This window comes from Felis catus, chromosome C1, assembly GCF_018350175.1.
Source record: "Felis catus isolate Fca126 chromosome C1, F.catus_Fca126_mat1.0, whole genome shotgun sequence".
NCBI lineage: Eukaryota > Metazoa > Chordata > Mammalia > Carnivora > Felidae > Felis > Felis catus.
Genome location: NC_058375.1, coordinates 115,085,504 through 115,095,562, shown reverse-complemented (window position 1 = coordinate 115,095,562; position 10,059 = coordinate 115,085,504). Strand labels below are relative to the sequence as shown.

Genomic DNA, 10,059 nt, shown 5'->3' with positions numbered 1-10,059 from the left:
AAAGATTTCACCTTTGTTTTCTTTAACAGAAGACCTAGCACTGGGTAAAAAAGGTGAAACAATAGAAGCTAGAACATAATTCTTCATAGGATAACATTAGAAATTTTCCTCGGCTAGGAGTTCTAATACTTCAATAATCCATTGTCCATTTGAATTCAGCAAGTGTCAACATTATCTGGAACCTAAAATGTATATAATTATATTTACACAGTGGGATTCAGTCATTCTTAATACGGTAAAACCTTGGATTGTGAGTAACTTGTTCTGCGAGTGTTCCAGAAGAGGAGCAAAGAATTCTAATAGATTTTAACTTGATAAAGGAGCAAGGTCTTGCAACAGGAGTCGTACATGACACCGAATGTCACATGATCATAACTGGGCCAGTGTTTCTTCTCTGTCTTCCTCTCTCTCTCTCTCTCACTGCAGGATGGTGGCTGGTCAACTGGCAGTAGTGTATTTTCCATCACTTCAAAGCACCTACGGACAGTCTTTTGCTTTTCCATGCAAGAGTAAGCTTAGGAATGATTTGCTTCATTCTAGGTCAGGCTGCCCGCAGATATAGACCTTTTCTTTTGCTGCCTCATTGCCAGTTACATTAAATACAGTATATGACAAGAGTTCATTAATACTGTAGTGTAGTCAACATCCATTCAAGAGTATACAATGGCCTCCATGCAGAAAAAGATTCCATTGAGCCAATAGACAGGAGTGATTCCGTTAGTGATAGTGAAAGTCATCCTATCCAGTCACCCTCCTCTCTCCTGTCTCCCTCAAACCAGCCACAAAGGTTTTCAAAGATAGGTGCAGGTTAGTTTGTTTATTTGTCTTTATATTGGTATTTTCTTTACTATTTTGTATTATATTACAGCATTGTAATCATTTTTATGTGAATATTTTCTGTTGTGGAATGAATCATCTGATTTTCCATTATTTCTCATGGGGAAATTCACTTGGTATACAAGTGCCTTGGATTACAAACATGTTTCTGGAATTAATTGTCTTTGCAAACCAAGGTTTTACTATATATAGCTGCATCATCTGTATTAGTCAGAGTTCCTCGGAGAAACAGAACCAATAATTTGTGTGTGTCTGTATGTGTGTCTATCTGAGTTTAGACTGAAAGGCCCCATGATCTTTAATTGGAAAGTTAGGGACCTAGGAGCACTAGAAGTCATTCCAGTTTGAATCCAAAGGCCTGAAAACCAGGTGAACTGACGGTATAAATTCTAGTCTGAAAGCCAGCAGGTTTGAGACCCAAGAGAAGCTAATGTTTCAGTCTGAGTCCAAATGCCAGAGAAAGACCAAGGTCCAGTGCCATCAGTCAGGCCGAAGTCTTTCCCTGTTACTCTGCCATTTTCTTCTATTCAGGTCTTCAGTTGACTTGAAGCCCACCCACATGAGGGAAGACCATCTCCTTTACTCGGTCCACTGACTTAAATGTTGATCTCATCCATAAACACCTTCACAGACACACCTAGAATAGCATTTGACTACATATCTGGGTACCCTGTGGCGCAGTCAATTTGACACTTAAAATTAGCCATCGCTCCCTGTTTGGTGCCCCAACTTTTGTGACTGCTTAAAGCAGACACCTGTCCGTTGCCCAGCTCTGGCAGCCTGTAAGGGCTTATGCTTGTGGGTTCCACAGGATGTAACCAACAGAGAAAGAGTTCTTAAACAACTACCACTCCAGGGTACAGAAAGAGGCAACAGATCCAGGAGCTTGGTCTTTCTGTGGAGACCTACTAGATATTCACGATGGCTTCAGCATTAACAGCAGGCTTCTAATTAGACACAAATCCAGGGGCTGACTGTAACCTTTTCCAGAGAACTCATCTTCATGCTGTCCCTCTGCCATGCACCTGAGCACCCGTGTCACCTGCCAGGGAGTTTGACATAACACGTCATCTTTAAAAGATGTAGAATGAAATAGCTCCTCTGAATTTTATTATAGACAGATAACTGATTTCACCATTCCCGACTAAGGAAGATAAGAGTTTATTGGCAAGAGTGACGGATGCTAGGCAAGCCAACATATTTGGAGAAAACCTTGAGGGGCAATCGGTGATCTCAGGGCCACTGAAAATTGCATGAAACAGGAGATAGGGGAAAGGCAGTGATTCCATCTTCCTCTATTCAGAATACCTGCCTCTTAGAATAGATCCTGACTACAGTGACCTCTTGGTATATACTTCTGAAATGAATGTATGTGTCAACTGTTAAGTAAATGGATAAACGATGGTAGAATCAAATGAGTGAGTGTATGAAGTGTAAGTCATGACTAGTGGCCACACATCTTTTCGTTCTTCAGTAAAATAGTCACCTGGGTGGCTCAGTGAGCCTCCGACTCTTGACTTTGGCTCAGCCCGTGATCTCATGGTTCGTGGGATCAAGCCCCACATCAGGCTTTGTGTGGACAACATGGAGCCTGCTTCAGATTCTCTCACTCCCTTTCCCTCTGCCTGTCCTTCATGCTCCCTCTCCTTCTTTCTCTCTCTCTCAAAACAAATAAATAAACTTAAAAAGAATATTCTCCTTTCCTGTGTGTAGTGTTGAGCTGATTTATTGGACACAGTGGCTTAACTTACCCTAACAGGATAATACATATTCATTCTTTGTCAGCATTTCCACTGTAAGTTAAACGAGGTTAAATATATACCTATACTTGATGCCATATAACTAATTTTCATATTGAGGAATTAGAGTCAAATTAGTACAAATAAATTATTCACTAGATGATGTAGATTTCAAGTTGAAATGTTGGTCATTATTCATATTAAAATCATGAATAATGTTCACTGCCTTATTTCTTTAGAGGGTTACTCTGAGTTTCCTTCTTTCACGTCTTGGCTTGACAAAATGGTAATGAGGCATTTGATGGACAAAATAAATGTTTGCTACAATTACCAAAAATTAGTCGCTGATCCATTTTCTCCTCCAAGGTCTATGAAGGCTTTCCTGGCTGCCTGGTTCATATAAACCTGCTCTCCCTGAATGGTTATTTATTTTAAAAGGTCTGTGCCACTAATTCCATACTTCATATTTCCAGCTCTGTATTGCTAGTTATATTAATTTTCTATTTCATCTTTTTAAGGAATTAAATCATCTTTTTTAAAACCCTTTTAGGTCTATGTGCATGCAACAATAAATGGTTTATATAACATTAATCATATGATATAATAGCACCTGCAAGGCACTAAATTCTCTCCCGGATTCCATGGGTACTGTGGTGAAAATGGAGGTCAAGCACTGAAATAGTTAGCTTACAGTCTACCACAATAGTTTCTCAACTAATTTGATTGTAGATAATGGTAAATTGATATTGTTGATTGTTGGAAAACCTTCATACTATCAGACCTAAATATTTTTATGTGTTCATTAGGGACAAGATGCCCCCATTAGGAAATACTAACTCACATTCCCTACTAGAAGCTTTTCTTCAAAATAGGCTTTCATCTAATTACATCTAAAGTGATAGCCTGTCACGTACTGCTAATCAGAGTCAGAAATTTTAACATTTTTTTTGTTAATTTTGTGAGTTTACATGTATGTTCAGGGCCAGGTGGCAGGGAGGCTACCAATATATCTACTCTCCCCAGCAGTGTGGGGACAAGAGTCCTAAAACCCTACTGAGAAAGGATAACTTGCAGCCTTGATATCATCAGAGGGATGAGGATAAACCCATGATCAGTAAAGTCAGTAAAGTCAGCAATGAGGTGGACAAAGGGTATCAATAATATCCAAGTGGAGAAGGTCTAGGTTTCTCCTGTTAGTCACTTTCTAGTCAGGTTAGGTTCCACAGGGTGGTAATATGGCAGTGCTGGAATCTGGGAGACTCAGTTGGGCAACAAATGATAAATGCCATAAGGATAAACCTTAATGTTGATGCTAAAATAGCTTGGCAGTCATGGCTGTGAGGTAGGGAATAACAAATGCAAAGGCAAAAACCAAGTTGTAAACCAGAGACATGAGGTATTTCCAAACAACAGGATAGACTCTTCTGTGTCCCAGGTGAACACTCTCTAAGTTACATGGGATTCTCTGTATTTTTTTCTATCTTCAATGCAATAACACCTACTTATCTTGACAACTGAAAATCTGGGGCACCTGGATGGCTCAGTTGGTTAAGGGTCTGACTCTTGATTTCAACTCCAGTCCTGATCTCACAGTTTGTGGGATCGAGCCCCACATCAGGCTCTGTACAGACAGTGCAGAGCCTACTTGGGATCCCCTCTCTCCTCCTCTCTCTCTCTCTGTCTGCTCTGCTCCAGCTCATTATTTCTCTCTCTTTGAAAAATAAATAATCATTTAGTTATTGGGGCCCATGGGTGGCTCAGTCAGTTATGTGTCTGACTTTGGCTCAGGTCATGATCTCACAGCTCGTGGGTTCAAACCCCATGCCAGACCTTGTGTTGACAGCTCAGCTGTGCTGACAGCTCAGAGCCTGGAACCTGCTTCAGATTCTGTGTCTCCCTCTTTCTCTGCACCCATGCCCCCTGCTCATGCTCCATCTCTCTTCTTCTCTCAAAAATAACCATTAAAAAAATTTAAAAAAAGAAAGAAAAACAAATAATCATTTAAAAATATTTTTAAAAGTACAGGAAAATCTTTTGAGCACTCTGAGCAGAGAATCTTGAAACACAGGGGATTCTATCTCACAGATACAGTAATTAAAAAAAGAAAAGAAATTGTACTTTCATATAGAAAGAAAGATTATTTGTGAGGTATACATTGAAACATCAACTAGTCAAATGATGTGGCAGTAAGCAAGAAGGTATATTATGGACCTGGAGATTTGGTACAGGAGATTTACTTATGATTCTATTTTTGTAAATAAAAATATCTCAGTGTAACCATCAGGAAACCCATTCAGCAATGTGGTCGATGGGCACATGTACATAAAACATAAGAGTTTAGAAAACAAAAGGCTGAGCTCTTGTCTAGGTGGTAAGCTTTTTGTTGTATGTAAACTGTACTCTGTGCAGTAAAGTTTGGGCATCTTACCTTAATTCAGCTACACATTACCTTTTTAACCTTATCAGAAGCAACTTCAGGAAACCACATCCCATTATGTATTGAGATCTCTCAATGATTTATGTTTTATAAATTCTGATAAAAATAAATAAGCAGCAACTTATGTCATGGGCTTTAAAAGCTGCCAAGGAACAACCCCTGTTCAAATCGTTCTTTGTTCCTCTGAATGAAATTCTTTCTTTCTTTTTTTAACATTTATTCCCCCATGCCTCTAATATTTTTCATTTGCTAAGTGTAGTAACCACACAGTTACCCATCGCCAATTTTGAGAGGTTAATATTGAACACAACAGAAGCCCAAGAGTAAGGGACACACAGGAGAGAGAATAGAGCGGACTGCAAAAGAGAAACTTCACAAATGTTTAAATTGGTCTTGGGACTAGCTCATGTACAAACCTCTGTAGGCATAAAACAGAGTGGCAGGATATGGAACAGGGGAGTATATTCCTCTTGTCCCTTTGAATAACCTTGGCTGATTTCAAATCGACAGTCCTGAAAATCTACTTCATGGATTTGACATATAATTATATTTTATTTCACTCCTCGGAGGTGCTGGGTTTTGAATTCTCTCCCCACATTGATCTCTCCATCATTCAATTATTAAAAATCTTCATTTGCAAACCAAGAAGTGAACAAGTCCAGCTTTGGGACTTCTACTTTGCCTATTTAATGAAGTCTTATCCGAATTTGAATTTTAAATATTTTCTTTCTTCATCAGACTGATTTTCACATACATTATTCTTCATTATCTTTGAAGATGACTACAAATGTAATGACCCAATATTATGTGAAGCCCACTATATTTAGGGGTTAGCAAGGACTTTCAGAATAAGTTTAATTCAGAAACTCAAAGGAAAACTCGTTTTTTTTAGTGATTTACATTTCCCCTTTGTCCTCCCTAGATTATTTAAAGGAAAACAGATTATTTTCCTTCTGTCCCTGTTCCCACTGGCCAGAACAAAAGCTTTCTGTATTGTTAATAAATCCTAGTTGCTTTCTAGATAAATCAAGTGCTGCCTTGTCAAATTATAATAGTAAACTTCCACTTTCTACACCATGCCCATGATTGCTTAGCATAAAGTGGTAGAAATAACAGTGATTTTGAATTAAAGGCAATCTTTTAAATTCTAGATCTATCACTTCCTTGTCCTTGGGCAACTTACTTAACTCAAGGAATCACCACATCTAGTAGAATTTTATTTTCCTCATGCATACAACAGAGAATATAATACCACTCAAACGTGTTGTAAGAATTAAATATTCTTTGTGGGGTTTTTTTGTGTGTGTGTATTTTAAATGTTTATTTATTTTTGAGAGAGAGAGAGAGAGCAGGGGAGGGGCAGAGAGAGAGGGGGACGGAGGATCCAAAGCAGGCTTCGTGCTGACAGCATTGAGCCCAATGTGGGTCTCAAACTCAGTAACTGAGAAATCATGACCTGAGCTGCAGTGGGACACTTAAGCAACTGAGCCACCCAGGCACCCCAGGATTTAATATTCTTATATAAGCTTTGGTAGATATAAACATGAGTTGCCAGTAAACACCTCAACAGTTGTGCAAACGTATCAGTGATAAGGGAAATGCAAATTCAATGCATAGTTTAAAAAGAGTGCCATAGATAGTAAAAAAAGAATGAACTATAGCTATACACATAAAAAAAAGAATATCAGTCTGGGCCAAATAGAATTAGAATGTAATTGAACAAAGAAAATTTAATATAAAGAATTATTGACTGTAACAGGGGGTAGAGTCACAAGGCATTATCTAATAAGAAGTAGGGAGAATTTTAATAAGAGCAGCCATTACACCTACGGATGAAGAGGGCAGCCATGTTGGAAACACCCACCAAGGTTAACATTCAGCCCTTGCTGGGGAGTCTATGGCTATGGCCCCTGAATGGCAGAGAAGTTGCTGTTCTCTCATGCTGCAGAACTTCCAGGAAACCTGCCCCTCGGGACTTGCCCTCCCTCTGGATGGAACTTGCCCTCCAGATTGCCAAGGAGAAGTGTTCTCAAGTGACTCACCAGAGGTAATCTACCACAAAACCGCTATCAGAGGAGTCCCAGGGAAAGCTGTCGGCTTGTTGCTGTTGATTTCCAGGAACTGTGGAAACTGGGTGCTGGATAATTTGAGGCTACTTCAGGAACCAGGCTCTAGAAAATCGGTGTGTACAACTGGCGCCTGCTTAGAGAAGTACACTGGGACCAGGAAGCAAATCTTTTCTTTCTACAATGTCTTCTACAATGAACCTCTCCTGACAAAGCTTAATATCGTACAGCTGACTGAGAACAAAACGAATAAAGAGTCCAGATTTATTTTTACAGAGCAGACAGAAAAGGTAATTGTGGAAATATATCGCCAGGCTCATAAATATCAATTTGAGCAGAAAATGTATAAGTTATAGATTAAAAACTATGAACATTTTCATTTACATAAATTTAAACGTGAGGCAAAACTGATACATACACACATGATAAAAATGTAAATAAATTCAGACACAAAATTCACGTTTATATGAGCAAAGGGGTATATTTGTGGACACATCCTAAAGGACTTCTAAGATATTGATAATGATGACAAGTAATGAGATGTTATGAGAAGTGAACTGATTTTCCTTATAAAACCCCGAGGATTCAGACCATATATTTGTACCAAGAATGGAGAGGTTAAAATTGAAACATAAATCACAGAGCACATTCTTAGGTGAAAGTAGTCTGAAAGTTTATGAGAATTCTCGAGCCCCTTTACTGTCTTTACCCATTGACATAACACCTGCAGATGAGCGCCTGATTCCATAACACCAACTAGATATTTTCTAGAAATGTTCCAGACGTGCTGTGGCTTCAAGGACACCAGGCACAGGAAGGGCTGAGGTGAGATATTGGTGAAGGAGTTTGCATATGGAGTACCATGAACCTGCATTCATGGCTTCACTTCCGAATTGTCTCAGCCTGGTGTCTTCTACTGTCTTCATCCTTAGTGTAGAAAAGTTCCAGAAAAGCCTTCTGTGGACTTGGACAGGAAAAAAGACTTCCATATATTTCATACGTTCTTGTAGATAAAAGGACAGCAAGCAAATCAAGTACAAAGACATGAGACCTACCTGTCAATAAATCCGAATCCAAGAACACGAGTTTGCAACAAGAACCAGTTTTAAATATGAACATCCAATAAAATATGAACAGCCCCTTGTGAGAGAAAGATAAAGAGCAAGTAAGGCACACAAAAATGCAAAGTGATAGATGAGGTAATTTTTAAAATATAAATGTATCAGGATTACAAATATTTTGATACAGGGGCACCTGGGTGGCTTAGTCAGTTAAGCGGCTGACTTCGACTCAGGTCATGCTCCTACAGTTCATGAGTTCAAGCCCCACATTAGGCTCTGTACTGACAGCTCAGAGCCTGGAGCCTGCTTCAGATTCTGTGTCTCCCTCTCTCTCTCTGCCCCTCCCCTGCTTGTGCGCTCTCTCTCTCTCTCTCTCTCAAAACTAAATAAACATTAACAAATTTTTAGAAAAGGGGTGCCTGGGTGCCTCAGTAGGTTGAACACCCAACTCCTGATTTCGGCTAGGTCAAGATCTCCTGGTTCATGAGTTTGAACCCCTCATCGGGTTCTACGCTGGCAGTGCAGAGCCTTGAGATTTTCTCCCTGTCTCTCTCTTTCTCTATCTCTCTCTCTGTCTCCCTCTCTCTCTCCCTCTCCCTCCCTCTCTTCCTCTCTTTCTGCGCCTCCCCTGCTCTCACACTTTCTCTCTCTCAAAATAAATAAATACACATTAAAAACAAAGAGAATCCTAGTGGAGTTGAAGTTTTTGCTTGGGGGGTTTATTTGATAGCTTATTATGATCACAGATCTGATCTCCTAATTGTTCCCTGCCCATCATCCTCATTCTTTAACTCTGAGAGGTTTTTTTTTAATCTAATGAATAACAGCTATATATTATAGAACCATACTATTAAATGTTATCAAATTTCCTAGTGATCCTTCATACACAATTTTGCAAAATACTGGGTTGCAGTTTAACTTCAAATTCTTTGCCTTAATGTGTTTTCATCCTCCTTTCCAATCTTTCTCTATTTGACTTCAATTTGGAGGACTGCCGTTTTCTAGCCTGCCAAGGTTTGGGTAGAAAGTTGATGTGAGGGGTGCCTGGGTGGCGCAGTCAGTTAAGCGTCCGACTTCAGCCAGGTCACGATCTTGTGGTCCGTGAGTTCGAGCCCCGCATCGGGCTCTGGGCTGACGGCTCAGAGTCTGGAGCCTGTTTCCGATTCTGTGTCTCCCTCTCTCTCTGCCCCTCCCCCGTTCATGCTCTGTCTCTCTCTGTCCCAAAAATAAATAAACGTTGAAAAAAAAATTAAAAAAAAAAAAGAAAGTTGATGTGAGCATGGCCGACAGATGAGCAGGTATGTAGCAGAGGCTGTGGATAGAAGTATCCACCCAGATACATGTATGAAAGGAGAGCCTGGGCAGAAGTACTGAGCAACCCAGACATTAGTGAGGATTCCTCCTTGTGCTGTAAATGAACTGCTGTCTTCTCCTGTTGGGGGCTAGGAGAAAAAGAATGAAGGAAAATTAATGTAGAAGAAAGCATAGGTCTGGGGGCACCTGGGTGGCTCAGTCAGTCTAGCATCTGACTCTTGGTTTCAGCTCAGGTCATGATCTCACAGTTCATGGGATTGAGCCCTGCCTTGGGTTCCACACTGACATCACAGAGCCTGCTTGGAATTCTCTCTCTCCATCTCTCACTGCTCCTCCCACTCATGCTCTCTCTCTCTTTCCCTATCTCTCTCTCTTTCTTTCTCTTTCTCTGTTTATCTCTCAAAATAAATAAATAAGCTTAAAACAGTAAGGCAGGAGTAAAGAATGAGTTTGAACACTCTCTTGCTCTAACTTTGAATAGCGGTGTGTGTGTGTGTGTGTGTGTGTGTGTGTATGAGAGGGAGAGAGAGAGAGAGAAACAGGAAACTATAGCTAATACAAATTCCTATCATAGCCTTAAAACATGTTTGGCACTCATTTGTCTC

General features: G+C 39.9%; 1 long non-coding RNA gene across 1 annotated transcript; it reads right to left on the bottom strand.

The window, feature by feature from the left end:
• Nucleotides 1-6,735: 6,735 nt before the first annotated feature.
• LOC109503134 lies at nucleotides 6,736-9,680 on the bottom strand. Its single transcript, XR_002162031.3, has 3 exons — nucleotides 9,641-9,680; nucleotides 8,135-8,219; nucleotides 6,736-8,043 (listed from the first exon to the last, which is right to left on the bottom strand). It is a non-coding gene; the product is annotated as an uncharacterized LOC109503134 (long non-coding RNA).
• Between the last annotated feature and the right edge of the window lie 379 nt (nucleotides 9,681-10,059).